Below are 18,632 nucleotides of genomic sequence, written 5' to 3' on the forward strand. Positions count from 1 at the left end.
TTTTTGATTTATTGTAGGGATGAGGTCTCGCCAAGTTGCCCAGGCAGGTCTCGAACCCGCGGGCTCAGGCAATCCACTCACCTCGCCTCCCAAAGTGCGGGATTACAGGCTGAGTCACTGAGCCCGGCTTGGCGAATATTCTTACACCCTATGACTCTGACTATACCACACTGTCTGCCCCTTCTTATTAAAAAAAATTTTTCTGTTGTTTGTTTGAGTCAAAGTCTCATTCTGTCACCCAGGCTGGAGAACAGTAGCACCCTCATGGGTCAATGCAGCCTCTACCTCTTGGGCTCAGGAGATCCTTCTGCCTCAGCCTTCCAAGTACCTGGGACTACAAGTGTGTGCCATCATGCCAGGCTGATTTTTTTTTTTTTTTTTTTTTTTGGGTAAAAACAAAGTCTCACTATGTTACCTAGGCTGATCTCAAACTCCTGGGTTCAAGCAATCCTTCTGCCTCACTCTACTAAAGTGTAAGAATTACAGCCGTGAGCCAGTCATCGTGCCTGGCCATTCTTTTAGATTTTTAAGACATTTGAAGGTTTTGTGGTCAGAAATTTCTGTCTGCAATAGGATTTTTGAATAACGCTTCTTACCTAAATACAGATTTGTTATTGTTTTTTGCTAGACATAGTAAACAATAATAAACCAGGTGTGGTGGCTCACGCCTGTAATTCCAGCATTTTGGGAGGCTGAGATGGGAGGATTCCTTGAGCCCAGTAGTTGGAGATCAGCCTGAGTAACATAGTGAAACTTCGTCTTTACTAAAAAAACAAATTTAAAAATTAGCAAGGCATGGCGGTGGTTGTACATGCCTGTAGTCACAGCTACTTGGGAGGCTGAGATGGAAAGATCACTTGAGGCCAGCAGATAGAGGTTGCAGTGAGGACCATGCTACTGTACTCCAGCTTGAGTGACAGAATGACATCCTGTCTTTAAAAGATAAATAAACAATAGACCGGATGCAGTGGCTCACGCCTATAATCCCAGCAATTTGGGAGGCAGAGGCGAGAGGATTGCCTGACCCCAGGGGTTCAAGACCAGTTTGGGCAACTTGGCGAGATCTCAACTCTACAATAAATCAGAAAAATTAGCCGGGCATGGTGGCATGCACCTGTGCTTCTAGCTACTTGGAAGGCTGAGGTGGAAGGATCATTTGAACCCAGCAGGTCAAGGTTGAGGTGACTGTGAGTATGTCACTGCACTCTAGCCTGGGTGACAGTGAGACTCCAACTCAAAAAAAAGGAAGATAAATAAACAATAATAAATGTTCACATAGCCTTCTAGACTCATCAATTTCGCCGCATTTGTACACCGTCTTTCAAATATATATAATATTATATAGATATATACACATATACTATACACACATTTATGATTCAAAAATAATTATCTCTCGATTTCTATGGGAGATGTTTACCTCTCTGCTCCATGATGTTGCGTATGGCCATGTGATATTGCTTTGATCTCACATTAGATTCAGTATACTTCCCTACCTCTTGGCTTTGGACTTGACTGTATGAATTGTTTTGGCCAAGGGAATGTTAGCAGAGTCTTATGGGTTAAACTGTGTCTCCAAGAAATTTATGTTAAAATCCTAAGCCCTGGTCCTTATGAATGTGACCTTATTTGGAAATAAGGGTTTTGCAGATATAATCAAATGAAAATGAGATCATTCTGGATTAGAGTGGGCCCTAAATCCAGGGACGGTGTCCTTATAGGAGAGAGAGATTTGGAGATATATAGACTCACAGGGAAGAAGGCCATGTGATGACAATGGCAGAGACTGGACTAATGCTACCACATGCCAAGGTATGTGAAGAGTTGCCAGCAACCACCAAAAGCTAAGAAGAATCGAAGAAGTATCCTACTCTACACTTTCAGGGGAAGCCAAACCTTGCCAACACCTTGAATTCAGACTTCTTCAGAACTGTGAGATAATACATTTCAGCTATTTTAAGCAACACAATTTGTGATCACTTTTTTTTTTTTTTTGAGTTGGAGTCTCACTCCATCGCCCAGGCCGGAGTGCAGTGGCACGCTCATGGCTACCCCAGCATCAACCTACTGGGCTCTGGCAATCCTCCTGCCTCAGCCTTCCTAGTAGCCGGAACTACAGGCACATGCCACTGCGCCTGGCTAATTTTTTATTTATAGTAGAGACGAAGTCTCGCCAAGTTGCCTGGGCTGGTCTTGAATCCGCGGGCTCAGGCAATCCACTTGCCTTGGCCTCCCAAAGTGCTGGGATTACAGGCTAAACCACCGAACCCAGCCTGGGATCACTGCTTATGGCAGCTTTAGGAACTAGTACACAGAATGAAGAAAAATGTGGCTTGAAATGTGCTTGCGTAATTGGGCTTGTCCTCTTGCTTTCCTGCCACCATCATGCTAAGAACATTCTCTGGATAGCCCACTGATCAAAGGATGTTGAGAGACTTGTGGAACAATACTGGACACAATCTGCATATTGAAGCCAGGCATGGTTGATTTCAGCCTGAATTGGCTAACCCCAAGACTCATGAGTGGGAATCAATCTTGCTTTGAACTTCTAATTTTGGAGTATTTCTTTGTGCACCACATTATATAACAATAGCTAAGCTGTCCCTTGTGGCTGTTTTTTGTTTTTTTGGGGTTTTTTGGAGTTGGAGTCTCACTCTTGTCACCCAGGCTGGAGTGCAGTGGCACGCTCGCAGCCACTGCAGCCTTGACCTGCTGGGCTTAGGCGATCCTTCTGCCTCAGTCTTCCAACTGGAACTCCAGACACACACCACCACATCCGGCTAGTTGTAATTTATTGTAGAGACGAGGTCTCACCAAGTTGCCCAGGCTGGTCTCGAACCCCCAGGCTCAGGCAATCCTCTTGCCTCAGCCTCCCAAAGTGCTAGGATTACAGGTTAAGCCACTGCGCCCAGCCTGTTTTTGTTTTTTTAATCCAGGACACAATCAAGGATTGCACAATGCTTTTACTCATGTTTCCCTAGTTTTCTTTACACTAGAACAGTTTAGAGAAAACAATTTTTATGATGCTGCTTTTTCACTACACTGACTTCTTTTTCATGACACTTCTGTTTTTAAAGAATTGCTTTACACCATATCCCTCAATTTGAAATTTTTTATTGTTTCCTCTTGATCAGATTCAGGTTGAATACTCTGACAAAAATGCCATTAGGTAATGTGTCTCCTGCTGTATCACTTTAGGAGGTATATGATGTCACTTTATTCCATTGTTGGTGATACAAAGCTTGGTGATTTTGTTATAAAATGATGTCCACCAAATTACTCACTTGGAAAGGTAACTTTTTATTTTTTTTGTAAGTAATTAGTGATCTGTGAAGAGAAGGTTTGAAATAATGCTGTTTCCATAACAATCTATTAACCAGTGGTTTCCAACCATTCATGAATGATGCTTGCCTTGAATTAGTACATACTTGTACTTAAATTGTACACACACACATGAAATAGTGGTACTTATACTTCCAATTCATTAATACACATCTCTTCATTTCCCTTTCCTGTTTTATATCTATATTTCCCTTGTCCCAAATAAAAATTTTTATTTTTTTAATTTTTGAATTGGAGTCTCACTCTGTTGCCTAGGCTGAAGTGCTGTGGCACACTCACAGCCACTCCAACGTTGACCTACTGGGCTCCAGCGATCCTTCTGCCTCAGCCTTCCAAGTAACCAGGACTACAGGCATGCGCTGCCACGCCCAGCTAATTTTTTTTCTTTGTTGTAGAGACAACATCTCACTAAGTTGCCCAGGTTAGTCTCGAACCCGTAGGCTCAGGAAATCCACTTGCCTCGGCCTCCCAAAGTGCTGGGATTATAGGCTGAGCACTTAATCTATTACCTAAGTGCCCATTTATTTTCTTAATAATTTGCTCAGGTAGGCCAAAGAAACATAATTAGTCAAATATTAGATAACAAATACTTTTCACCCCCATTCCACTTTCCAATACTCTATATTTCCTGTTTATAAAATTAGTTTAGATTAAAATCTATTCTAACATTTATGTAAAATGTATCATTTATTTTCATTTATTTACCTTTAAGTCATAGGTTAAATGTTTCTGAAATTGTTCTGCTAAGAAGTTTATCACTATTTAGATTTTTTTTTTTTTTTTTTAGTTGGAGTCTCACTCTGTCACCCAGGCTGGAGTGCAGTGACACACTCATGGCCACCGCAGCCTCGACCTGCTGGGCTCTGGCGATACTTCCCTCCCAGCCTTCCAAGTAGCTGGAATTACAGGCATGCACCACCACACCCCACTAATTTTTTGATTTATTGTAGAGATGAGGTCTCACCAAATTGCCCAGCTGGTCTCGAACCCCTGGACTCAGGCAATCTTCTTGCCTCAGCCTCCCAAAGTGCTGGGATTACAGACTTGAGCCACCGTGCCTGGCCTTCAATCTTTTTTTATAAAAAAAAATAAATACCCTTAACTAGAGCATTGGAGAGTCTACTATCCATTTATAGTTTTTACTATTTTATCCAAACTTCAAGTAGTTTTAGAGTTTTAATATTGATGATATTAACTGTCATAGTCATTTTAATAAGCATATTAATATTTTGGATCCCCTCTAATTTTATTTTTTGTAAGCCTAAAATAAAAGCTTATTTATTTTTAGTATTTTAAAACATTGACATCACACCTGCAGTTTTAAACTCTGCTAATGCTTTAGAATTCTATTCTATTGTGTCTTATGCATTTGTGGTTCTTATTCATATGGGCAGGAACAGATGCTTTGGGGAGTAGACGTCTTTTTTAGGCAGCTCAGCCTATTGCAGCTGCTCTTGATCTCCCATCTGTCGCTTTAAATGACAGTGCCTCTTATTGTTCAACATGTGCTGTGTATATAATATTTCCTTCTTTCACGGTAACATAAGAAGCCATAATATAAACCAATGCCATTTATAAACCAGATTTATATTACACTCTTATTTTAAACAGATGACTTTCATGCCCTTATTACTTATGCTTATTTGCTTTCTTATTGGTAGCACAGTCTACAGATGTCTTTCCATGAACTCTGACAAATGTTTGAATGGAGCCTAGATTATAGTGCTAATTATTTCCCTTAAACATTCTGATCAATTTTTCCCTTTGTAAATCAAAGACTATTCAATTAACAATCCCAAATTCAGTACAAAAATTTTTATTGAAATTAATATTTTTGTCAATAAAATTTTGTTTTAAACCTTAAACATAAATGATAACTGTTATTTTCAGTGTTAAGGTTCACTGGAGAGTAAATGAACAAATATAAGAATACCAAATGCTAACTGAGTTGACTGACAAATAAAACCAGGTATACTCTCTGGATCTTATTTTTTTCTGAGAGTGGTAAGTTTGTTTACTTGAGAAATAAATTTACTTTACTTTCAAATTAGCTAGAATTGATTTTACACTATAACCCAACATTTGAATGAGGTATTTAATTAACTCCTCCTGTTTTTTCTTGCTATCTATCGAAGAATTCCTACATCCAGAGCAACTTAAGGGTTCCTCGTCTGAAGCTGAATATACATATTTCACAGTAACTTAATTATCATTTTCCAAAACAGTGTAAAAATACACAGAATAAAAGTAATAAGTATACCATAAATTTCCTGTATTTTCAACTCTCTGATAGTTTGTATACTTGGCCTGGAAAAAAATTAAAAGAAACAGGAGTTTTCCTCCTAGAACTCCTGTTATTTCTTACCGTTTCCTAAATACAATCACAATTTTTATCTTCCAAAAACAGATCAGAGTGGCACTCCCAGTTAAGTTTCCTTAAATGTGTTTGGCTAACAAGATAGATTCCTTAGTATTTCTTTTAGTAAAATGTTATGTTACTGTTTTAGTAATTATTTCTAAATACACACATACACATACATGTGTATGTGTGTATTTATATATACAGATGCTTTAAAAATACTATTTGGTAACAAGATATGTTGGAAGAAGTGCTTGGAGAAATTTAATCATATTTGTAAATTATTTTCTTGGGTAGAAGCGAGAAAGCATTCCGGAAATGCTCCATTTTCCTATATCTCTTTTAAGATGGGCACACCTCTCAAAAACCACCTTCTGAGGTCCAAAATCCCAAAGTCTTCCAATTTGTGTTTTCAGAATTTGGGGTCCAAAATACTTTTTAAACTTTATCACAGCATTTTCCTCATCTACCACCAGGTGGCAGATGGATACACTTTTCGGAGGGCGACCCCGACCCCGCCCTACCGGAAGCTGTCATGAAAGGAAATCTCTCTGGCCCCGCCTAAAGTTCAGCACCCCTGGACGCGGACAGCGACACCGCCCAGTTTAGTCCCATGACTCGCTGCAGAGATTTTCACCTGACAAAGGAAATGGCCAATCCCAACAGGTTTCAAGAAACGCGTGACTGACTAATTTACAATGCCAGAGGCAGAGGGGGGTAGGAATCCCTTAACTTGGAACGTTTAGACTGGCGAATGACCCAGATGACATTGAATAATACCCCACAGTGCAAAATCCTGTATTTTTTTCTCTCTCACTACCCTTCGGAATTTAACTGACTCATAAATGTTGTCTTGCTGTGGGACAGGAATTGGATTACCCAACCTCCGAGTGTTGGTTTATTCCGACAAAATGCGTAAAACGGCAAAGGTGGTACAAAAGTCCGTGCGAGTTATGGCGGCCAATACCCCGGCTTGCACAAAACTGCCCGTCAGCGTTCCTAACACCAGAATAGGGTGGACTGCTTTTTCTCGTTTTCCAATTAATCTCGAAAACACAAACAACACCTGTCTTTTTGTTCACATGAAATGACAATTTTCAGCGAAGAGAGTGATTGGACTGAAGCAAGTGTGAAGTGACGATTTAACTGTCATTTATTTTCGGTTGCTTAGCGACTGATTCGATTTTTTAAAAGCACGTTTGAGGGGTTTTAATTTGTGTTTTAGAATGGCAAAAACCCAAGAACAAATAAAACTGAGTTCAGGATAGCATAACATATTACCTGGGACTAGAGTTTAGAATCAAAGTCTAATTAAATCTCAGTGCTGGGGAAGCAGACAGGACTAAAGAGGAACAGAAGCTATTTAAGAGTGACAAGTAGATTAGATTAAGCCGAGTTTTAGTTGTAATTTATCCGTATTACGGGGATTGATTTCGCTTTCCCTACTGTTTTGGCGGAGATGATTTCAGGTCTTTAACCAGCAGAGGGCGAGTCGACTGCATTTTTCGCCCTTCAGACACTCCCTCTGCCTCCCGCCCCCTTCTGCCCCTGGGAAAGTAATTTACTAGGCTCTTCAAAAATAGACCAAAGCCAAGGAAGGTGTGCTGGAAGGAGCGCAACGCGCAGGACTTGACAGAGCACCCGCCTTGTCAACCTTGGTTGTGTGACTGCACTGCACTCCAGACCACAAGTATCTCCTTGCTTGGGACTGCAGTTGGAATTGCAGTGGTGGTTGTAGGCGGAGGCAGGGATGAAAAGCAACGCCTGTCCAGAAGCCGTAGATATTTGGGGTCACTTGCTTCAGAGCATTGAGAGGGCCAGAAGTAGCCTAGTAAGACGAATGTAAACGAAGCTTCAAAAGAGAAAAGAAGCAGTTTAGTGTCTCAGAGTCAATAACTCAGGGTGCTGGAACCGTTTTTTAAAAGGTTCTGCTCTAGCTTTGCCACTCTAGGAAAAAAAATAAGATGCGGGGAGTAGGGAAAGGAAGGAGATGAGAGCAAAGACTAAAAGTTTTGGTTGAGTCATCTTTAAAAGAATAAAAGCAAAGCAAGTCAGCCCAGGGGGAGAGACAATGAGAGAAAGCATATCAGAATGCAGGGCAGAGCAATAAAACATGCTGTACAAAGTTAATTTATTGTTGGTCAGAGCCCTCCTCATTCTGGAAGGACATACCACTTACTCCAGGGGCGTGGTTTATCTTGTATTCTAAGATTTTGCAGAATTTCCCTGGGCAGGCAGCCAGAACTCCCATTAATTGGACATGTCCTTTCTCCTCCAAATATTTATGTCTCAGAATTCATCTAACTTGGCTCCAAACTAGTAAAATTAATTTTTTTCTGGAGATCATTAAGCTAAATTTTATGCAGCATTGCATTTTCTCTCCCTCAATCATTACCTTTCTATTGAGCTTGTGTTTAAAGGACACCATTTAATGAATACATTCAATTCATATGAGAGTATGATACTCCCTTACATTTGGTTTTGAGGAGGACAAGAGTAAGGTACCTTAACAGGATAGAGCATCACTTTTCAGAAAGCATAATTTGACTCACAGTTTCATGACTAATTTTACAAATAAAGTGCACTTTGGTAGTGTTGCACAGCACACATGTATTTCTGTAGCATTTCTTCTGTAAAAGAGTACTTATACATTTTCTATGCAAATACCAAATTTTATTCATGTTGTACCAAGATCCAAACAAGTGCTTAACATTGGCTAATGTAATTGCCCCATAAAAACCAGAATTATTTTTTAAAAACCTAAGTACTAAGTCAGTGAGCAAGCACTTAAAGAAAGAAAATACCCAAATAGCCAAAAGCATCTGAAAAGATTGCTAACATTATGAATCAGTTTAAAAAGTGGAAATTTAATGAAATGCCTTCACCCATCCAAGAGAATAGCTAAACAAATAAATTATTAGTAAGAAAGGCTAACCAGGCACGATGGCTCACACCTATAATCCCAGCACTTTGGGAGGCTGAGGTGAAAGGATTGCCTGAGTTCACAGGTTCAAGACCAGCCTGGGCAACTTGGCAAGACCTCACCTCTACAATAAATCAAAAAATTTGTCTGTAGTTCCAGCTATTTGGAAGGCTGAGGCGGAAGGATTACCCGAGCCCAGCAGGTCAAGGTTGCGGTGGCCGTAACCATGCCACTGCCCTCCAGCCTAGGCAATAGAATGGGACTCTAACTCAAAAAAAAAAAAAGAAAAAGAAAGAAAGAAAGGCTGACATTTTCAAATGTTGGAATGGATGGAGCAACTCCGATTAGTACATACTACTGGCAGAGTGTACGTACATTGTTACCATCACTCTGGAAGTGTCTGGCACTGTTTACTGAAGCTCAATATAAGTATACTGTATGATTCAGTAATTATACTCTTAGGTATATACCTAATAGAAATGCATACAATGTGTGTACAAAAAGAAATGTACAAGAATGTTCATCATTGCTCAAACCTGGAAGCAATCCAAATGTACCTCAACAGTACAACGGATAGGTATATTGTTATTGCCATGTACAGAAACATATACAGCGATGACAATTTTTTAAAACTACTACATGCAACAATATGTATAAACCTCACAAACATAATGTACTGCTTAGCAGCAAAAATTCAGAAACAAAAAAATTTGGTTTGATTCTATTAATATAAACCTCAATAGTTAGAAAAGCTACTGTAACATAAAAGTGAGGATAGTGGTTACTCTGGTGAAAATAAAGACTGGAAGGGGCATTAGAGAGACTTGAGGGATTTTGTAATATACTATTTCTTGATCTGGATAGTAGCTACATGAGTGTGTTCACTCTGTAAAAATCTAAACTTACACTATGTTTTATATGATTTGTACATATGTAGTATGCCATATTGCAATAAAAGTGTACTTTAAAATATTTATTGATGCAAATATTTGTACATATTTATGAAGTACATGCAATATTTTGTTAAAAATATTTAAGACAGAACGGGCGCAGTGGCTCAAGCCTGAGAGGATTGCCTGAGCCCAGGGGTTTGAGACCAGCCTAGACAACTTGATGAGACCTTGTCTCTACAATAAATAAAAACATTAGCTTTATATGACATATATATGACAGATTATATCATATCCATGTTGCAAACAATTTAATGTGTTTCTATTGCATTGAGAATAAAATCTAAATTCCCTAAATAAATCTAAATATAGCCTAAAAAGCCTTGCATAAACAAATGCTGTAGACCAGGCATGGTGGCTTATGCATGTAATCTCAGCACTTTGGGAGACAGAGGCGAGAGGATTGCCTAAGCCCAAGAGTTTGAGACTAGCCTGGGCAACTTGACAAGACCTTTTTTCTACAATAAATAAAAAAAATTAACTGGGTGTGTTGGTACACACCTGTATTTCCAGCTACTTGGAAGGCTGAGGTGGAAGGATTGTCTGAGACCAGCAGGTCAAGGCTACAGTGACTGTAAGCATGCATCTGCACTCCAGACTGGGCAGCTGAGTGAGACTCCAACTCAAAACAACAACAACAAAAATGCTGTCTAAAGTTTTTTTAAAAATCTGTCACCTAGGCTGTTATCAAACTCCGGGTCTCAGGTAATTCTCCCACCTTGGCCTTCCAAACTGTTGGGATTACAGGAGTGAGCCACTGCATTCAGCCTACTAATACTATCTAAATGTCCTGTTTCTTATTAACCACTTTCTTCTTCAGTCACTGCACTTGAATTACTCTGACTTTTCAACACTTCATAGGGCGTAATCAGTGTCTTTAGTCTTAGAGTCCTTGAGCTTGCTGCTTTTTCTACCTGAAATATATTTTCACCAGCTTTTTGCACGATATGCTCCTTCTAATCCTTCAACTCAGATTCATGACACCTCTTTAAAAAGCTTTCTTTAGGCCATGTGCGGTGGCTCAATCCTGTAATCCCAGCACTTTGGGAGGCCGAGGCAAGAGGATTGCCTGAGCTCAGGGGTTCGAGACCAGCCTGGGCAACTTGGTGAGACCTCATCTCTACAATAAATTAAAAAATAAGCCAGGTGTGGTAGCATGCACCTGCAGTTCCAGCTATTTGAAAGGCTGAGGCAGAAGAATCGCCTGAACCCAGCAGATCAAGTCTGCGGTGGTAGTGAGTGTGCCACTGCACTCCATCCTGGGCGACAGAGTGAAAATTCAACTAAAAAAAAAAAAAAAGCTTTCTTTGACTCTCCCATCTAAATTCTCTGTGTTATTTTTTTATTTGCTGCTATAACAAATTACCACAATGTTAATTCCCTTGCTATGTAATATAACATACCCATAGGTTCTGGGGACTAGGATGTGGACGTCTTTGATGGGGGCATTATTCTGCCTATCACAATCTCCGTCTTTTTTCAAGTACTTATTCCATAGAGCTCTAATAATTTTACATCATTTTACATATTTTATACACACACACACACACACGCACACACACACACACACACACACACACACACACACATATATATATATATATATTTTTTTTTTTTTAGCTGAAGTCTCACTCTGTGGCCCAGACTGAAGTGCAATGGCATGCTCATGGCCATTGCAGCCTAGACCCACTGGGTTCAGGTGATCCTTCTGCCTCAGTCTTCCAAGTATAACTGGAACCACAGGCAAGTGCCACCATGTCCAGCTAATTTTTTTGTTATTTATTGCAGAGACGAGGTCTTGCCATGTTGCTCAGGCTGGTCTCAAACTCATGAGTTTAGACAATCCTCTTGCCTTTGCCTCCCAAAGTGCTGGGATTACAGGTTTGAGCCACCAGGCCAGGTCGTTTTATATATTTTTAACTTGTTCATTATCTAACTGCTCCACTTCAATATAAATTCTAATGAGAGCACAGATCCTAGTTATGTAATTCTCTTCTATTTTCCCAGTGCTTAGCACACACTATTAGAGTTCAATATGTATTTGTGGAAAGAATAAATAAGTTATTATAAGCTTAGCTTATGTTTTGATACTTAATAATTTTGCTTGACTTTTATCTTTCCCACTCACATAAAATATATATTGTGTGTTGGCAGTAGGGAATTTCTGGAGGAATAATAACATAACTTTCTTTCAAATTCTCTATCATACTAACTCATTGTTTAAAAAAAAAAAAAAACGCCTACAGATAGGTCCATATATGTCACATATAAAATGTCTTTATCTTTTTTCCTGGATTTAAAAGGATAGCTTATAATTTGCCGCCTCATAGAAAATAAAACATCACAGGATTCGTACAGCTGAAGAAAAAATAGTCTAGAATGAATAATTCAAAATTTTTGTTACAATCACATGAGAAAAAATATGGTGCATGGGGTACTATGTATGATCCTACAGCTACAAAGATAGATGTCATCAGATATTATTGCTGATCTCTGTTTTACTAGGTTGTAATACCAGACACCAGAGATTTTTAATACTTAGTAATTTATTCACATTTTTATTCTGAAGATATTTATTAAGCATCTATGAAGTGTCGATCACTCTTGTAGGCTCTGGGTACATAGCATAAATAATACAAAGTCCCATGGGGGGGAGGGGGATGGGATTAACAGTAGCAAATATCTGTCTGGGGATGGGAAAACACCTCTTATCAACAGGGTGCCTGAATGAAACGTAATTGTACACCTAACCCTTAACTGTATCCCACAAAACCATAATAAAAAATATTGATTAATAAAAAAATAAAAAATAAAATAAATAAATGGCAAGTTATATAACCATGATAACAATTTAAAAAAACCAATTGTTAGGTATGAACCTCATTTGGACCACTAATTAAAAAAATAAATAAATAAAAAATAATACAAAGTCCCTACCTTTAGGAAGACTACAAATAGATAGATAGTATTATATGAGACAATGACAAGTGTTATACAGGAGAAAGGGAATAATGAATAACCAAAAAGGGAGACTTGACTTCTACTATAAGAGCATAAGTCTGGCTGTTGTATGGGTTGAAGAGGGAAAACCAGTTAGAAGGTCATGGAAGTAATATGAGTAAAAGATAATGGTAGTTTGAACTAGGATGGTAGTGCTGATGTGGATAAAAATTGATTAGGCTTGGGACATATTTTAAATAAAAAAATTGATGTGATTTGATGATGGATTAATGGATGTTAAATAACAAAAGAAAGAAAAAATATCCTTGGTTTGTTTTGAATATCTTAATGATTAGTAGTGCCATTTACTGACATGGGGAAAGTTGAGGTTAGTTTGGGGTTGGGAAAATCAAGAATTTTATTTTGTACATGCTAAATTCTAAATGCTTACTAAGCATCTAAGTTATGTCGAGTGAGCAACTGAATATTTGAGTCTGTGGACTTAGAGGAGATATCACACCAGGAAATATGAATTTTAGAGTAAGGATTAGGAAAACTATAGTTAAATCAATGAAATGAGATGGCCTAGAGAATTTGGGTAGATGGAGAAGATGGGCAATCCTAGTGCACTTCAACCTTTAGAGGCCTAGACAATGGGGAGAAGCCAGCAAAAAAGACTAAAGAAGGGAGTAGACATTGTGGTAGGAGAAAATCCAGGCAAGATTGTGCCCTGAAAACCATGTGGAGAAACTATTTTAAGGAGAAAGGAGATACTGCTGAGAGTTCATTAAAATGAGATGAGATAGAAAGATGGAGGTCTCTTGTGACTTTGGCAGAGTAGATTCAATGAAGTGGTAAAATTAAAACCTGATCTAATATGACAGTTCATTATGAAAATATGATACAGCTTGAATTCCTATTAAATAATGCTACTTGAAGTAGTGATTATATGAATTACTAAAATTGATGGCTTATATACATATAGTAAATTCATTGGCTTCTAAATTCACGATTTATTGATATTAGTAGATCAAACTATATAGTCTTACTGTAATGATGGCTGCCTAAAGGGAATATTGAGTCACAATTTCTTCACAGTTCTGAGAATACCATTTAGTTGTATGATTTGCAATAATGGAAATAATAATTTTAAATTCTTCCCTTTACCTGAGGTATTATAGTCACCTCATCCAGGCCTCAAAATAAAAAAATAAATGTCCTTTTAGAGAACACTTTGTTGACCTTCCTATTTTATTTTAAGCAGTGACTTTCAAAGCATTTTCTAAGGATTTAATGTGACACATTGATGTTTGCAAACTAGTTATTTGTATTATTTGTGTTTATGCTATGATTAAGCTGTTTCCAATAATTGCCATGTAATTACTAGGCCTCCTTATCTTGCAAACTGTTCAGTCTATAAGGTTTATGTCATTCCTGTGGGCCCAATAAAGGAATTTTTGATGGTTATTACTAAATAACCTGTGCCAGCTTGTTTCCACAGAAATGTTCCATTAAGAGACTTCACTTCTACAACAAACATGTTATAGGCCACCATAAGAAGCATATAGGCTAATAGAAAAAATCAAAACTGCAGGTGGGAAATGGAAAGCTAAGAAAGGCTGGGCTCTGAAAGATGAAGAATTATCTAGGCAAAGAGGAAGGAAGATAGTGACCTAATAATAAGGAGAGTGGGTGCAAAGGTTTGGAAGCAATGAAAGGACAATACATTTGAAGAACACTGTGGAAAGAGGAATAGCCTTTATTGTTATTTTTCTTGCCTTTAGGGTACCTGCCTTAATATTTCTTAGTGACATTCAAACCACCTTAAAAATTGATTACTAACCGGTCTCAGTGGCTCAGCCTGCAATCCCACACCTTGGGAGGCTGAGATGAGTGGATTGCCTGAGCCCACGGGTTCGAGACCCACCCGGGCAACTTGGTGAGACCTCATCTCTACAATAAATTAAATGAGCTGGGCGTGGTAGCCGCACCTGTAGTTCCAGCTACTTGGAAGGCTGAGGCAGAAGGATCGCCGGAGCCCAGCAGGTGGAGGCTGCGGTGGCCGAGAGCGGCCACTGCACTCTAGTCTGGGCGACAGAGTGAGACTCCAACTCAAAAAAAAAAAAATTGATTACTCATTGTCAAATGTTAGTTTTTAATTTTTAAGGATATTTACTTTTATGGGGTAATCAATATTCATTAGTTAATAAGTATTAGCTAATGTGGATAAACATTACCATAGCATTACCATATAGTGAAATCAATTTTATTAATATTCTTGAAGTTCTTTTCAGATAATTTTAGAAACATTTAGGCTACCTGGTGGTCTAGTGGCTAGGATTCGGCAAAACATTTAAAAAATATTATTCTCTAGCTCTTCCAAGATTGCCTAACAACCCCAATTGTCCATTAATCCATTCTCGTGAGGCTCTGGAGAACCCCTGTACAAATTTTTTTTTTTTTTTTTTGAGTTGGAGTCTCACTCTGTCGCCCGTAATCAGCCTAATATGTTTAATATATGTCTTTAATTATAAAACATGTTTCATTGTTTTTATCCCTGTAAAATATGTGTTAATGTTCGATAGGTATGCACTGTAAGTTTCTGAGTATGACACTGAAAGAAATACAATTTTTTTCTAAAGTTGAATAAACTCAAGATGGCATCTAACGATGATTCATTCTCTTATTATTCCCGGAAATCTGGATGTGGAAGAGGCAAGTGAAAACAGGTGATAAGATGGTACATGGAAAGTTAAATTGGCCGGGCTCGGTGGCTCAGCCTGTAATCCCGCGCTTTGGGAGGCCGAAGCAAGTTTTAAAAAGTTAAAAAAAAAAGAAAGTTAAATTATAATATTTTTTCTGTGAGTAACTGAAGAGATACCCAATATGCTTTCATTTTACACGTAAAGAGGCCCGGAAAAGTGGAATGTCTAATATTATGCCTCAAACCAGAAAAAAAAATTGTCTTGGAAATTAGACTCTCATCAGTTTTTCCTCATTATCATTTTGTCCTTCATCAAGTGCTTTTGACTCTTAAAAGTTTGAAGGCCACTGCTTAGAAATCCATTTGTTTAGTCAAAAAGCAAATATTTATAGAGCATCTACATATTTTAGGATTGTTCTAGGTTTGGGCATACAGCAGTGAATAAATACAAAAATCTTTGCTTTCTGGGAAGTCAGATAATCAGACCACTGAAATCAGATGGGATATTTATAGGACTGGATACATTTGAATTTCAGATGTGTGCACATGTATGTGTGCGTATTTAATTTGTTTGATTTACATTCGGGTTTATTCAAATAGAACTTTCCATACACTATAACTCATTCTTTCAAGGTGTATAGTATGATGAATTTTGACAAGCATACATCGTCATTTACGACCGCAATGAAGATATAGAATGTTCCCATTATCCCAAAAAGTTCCTTCACGTTTCTTTGTATTTAATCTCTCACCCCACCCACAGCTCCTGCTGCCCACTGATCTTTCTATCCCTGTGTAAATGGAATAACACAGAAGGTATCCTTTTACATCTAGCATTTTTTATTTAGCACAATGCTTTGAGGTTCATCTATGTTACTGCATGTTTCAGTAGTTGGGGTTTTTTTTTGTTGTTGTTGTTGTTTTTTTTTTGTGTGTTGGCGTCTCACTCTGTCATCCAGGATAGAGTGCAGTGGTTCGCTCATGGCCATCCCAGCGTCGACCTGCTGGACTCCGGTGATCCCCCCACCTCAGTCTTCCAAGTAACCAGAACCACAGGTGCGCACTACCATGCCCGGTCAATCTTTGATTTATTGTAGAGACGAGGTTTGGACAATTTGCCCGGGTTGGTCTTGAATCTGAGGACTCAGGCAATCCGCTTGCCTCGGTCTCCCAAAGTACTGGGATTACAGGCTGAGCCACCAAGCCTGGCCCAGTAGCTGGTTCTCATCCATATGTCTCTAGGATTGGTTTTGAGCTTCAGCTTTTATATTCTCACTGAGCACAAAGACAAGGGTAAAAGACTGAGAATCAGCTAATGTGAGAAGTCTAGTGGGAGATTCCCCTTCATCAAAGAAGAGACCCTGAAAGGGATATACCTCAGTGTTAAATAAAGTAGCTGTAACTTCCACCCCAGAAACTACAAAACAAAAACAAAACTGATTGTATGAAAAACTTACTGATCTTGAATCTAACTGTAAGGGCAGAATGGTGAGCTGTAGGAATCACCATAAGGAATTTGGAACCACTTCTATCCCTCATGTACTTTTGTAGCTGGAATAGTTGAAAACACAAAAATAACTTGATATTGATCTCAAACTGGCCCTGGAGCAGGGAAAAGTAGATACAAATTATCTCTAGAATAACCCACCTTTGTTCTTTCCAGGCTTCAAGTAATTTCTAAATATAGAATTCCAAGGAAAGCAAGCAATGTACCATAAAAAAGTAAAAATCAATGTAACAAGAAACTAGAATGCAACATAACTTCTAGGTACTAGAACTAGATATAGCTTCCACACTAGGGACCTCAAAAGAAAAAAACTGATTGTATAAAAAAAACTTACTGTTCTTGAGTTTATCTGCAGCAGAAATAAAAACAGCTGAAATATATAGGCAATGACTTCAGATGATGAAATTGTCAAACACATAATATAGATGATAGTTACTATATTTAAAGAAATAAAAGGGCCGAGCTTGGTGGCTCAGCCTATAATACCAGCACTTTGGGAGGCCAAGGCGAGTAGATTGCCTGAGCCCGTGGGTTTGAGACCAGCCCAGGCAACTTGGCAAGGCCTTGTCTCTACAATAAAGAAAAAATTAGCTGGGTGTGGTAGTGCACGCCTGTAGTTCCAGCTACATGGAAGGCTGAGGCAGAAGAATTGCTAGAGCCCAGTAGATTGATGCTGGGGTAGTCATAAGTATGCCACTCTACTCCAGCCTGGGTGACAGAGTGAGACTTCAAATAAAAAATAAATAAATAAATAAAATACAAGACTGAAAATAAGCAGAGGGAATACAAATCATAAGGAATTAGCAAGCATATTTGAGTAAAGAGCAAATAGAACTTTCACAATGTAAAAATGTAGCAAATAAAAGTTTAAAACTCTGAGTAGTTTTAAACACATATGAGACATAGACAAAAAAGTATAATAGACTGGAAAACAGGCAGAATGTAAGAAAGTGAGAGAGGAGTGGAAAGAATGAAAAGAATTTAGAAACAGAAAATAGAGTAAAAGGATATATATAGGTATAATTGGAGTCCCAAAGGGATAAAAGAGGAGTAAAAGCAATATTTGAAGAGATAATTAATTAGAATTTTTAATAATACCAAATCACAAATTCAAAAACCAAACAAATCTCATATAGAATAAAGACAAATAAATAAACAGGGACATACATCATAGAAAAATTGCAGAACACTGAAGATTAAAGATTTTCTTTATTAATTCATCAGTGGATTCTTAGGTTGTTTCTATATGACTGCTGTGAATAATGTTGCAATGGAAATGGGCATGCAGATATCTCTGTGAGGAGATGATTTTATTTCCTTTGGGTATATATCCAGCAGATGGACTGCTAAGTCATACGGTAGTTCTATTTTTAACGTTTTGAGGAATCTCCACACTCTTTTCCTTTCTTTTGTTTTTTCGAGTTGGACTTTCACTGTTACCCAGGCTGGAGTGCAGTGGCACGCTCATGGCCACTGCAGCCTCCACCTGCTGGGCTCAGGCAATCCTTCTGCCTCAGCCTTTGAAGTAACTGGAACCACAGGTACATACCACCACACTCAGCCAATTTTTTTTTAATTTAATGTAGTGATGAAGTCTCATCATGTTGCCCAGGCTGGTAACAAACTATAGAAATGATCCTTGAAAGTATAGTCTTCCAGGCTGGCCTCAAATCCCTGGGCTCAGTCAATCCTCTCGCCTCCGCCTCCCAAAGTGCTGGGATTGTAGGCATGAGCCACCGTACCCAGCACTCTTTTCCTTAATGATTGTACAAAAGAACTCTAAATCATTGAATTTTATTTTATTTTATTTTTAATTTTTTTTGAGTTGGAGTCTCACTCTGTTGCCCAAGCTGGAGTGCAGTGGCATGCTCACGGCCACCCCAGCGTCAACCTGCTGGGCTCCAGTA

This window comes from Carlito syrichta, unplaced genomic scaffold, assembly GCF_000164805.1.
Source record: "Carlito syrichta isolate Samal-C Ts95f unplaced genomic scaffold, Tarsius_syrichta-2.0.1 Scaffold303092, whole genome shotgun sequence".
Classification (NCBI taxonomy): domain Eukaryota; kingdom Metazoa; phylum Chordata; class Mammalia; order Primates; family Tarsiidae; genus Carlito; species Carlito syrichta.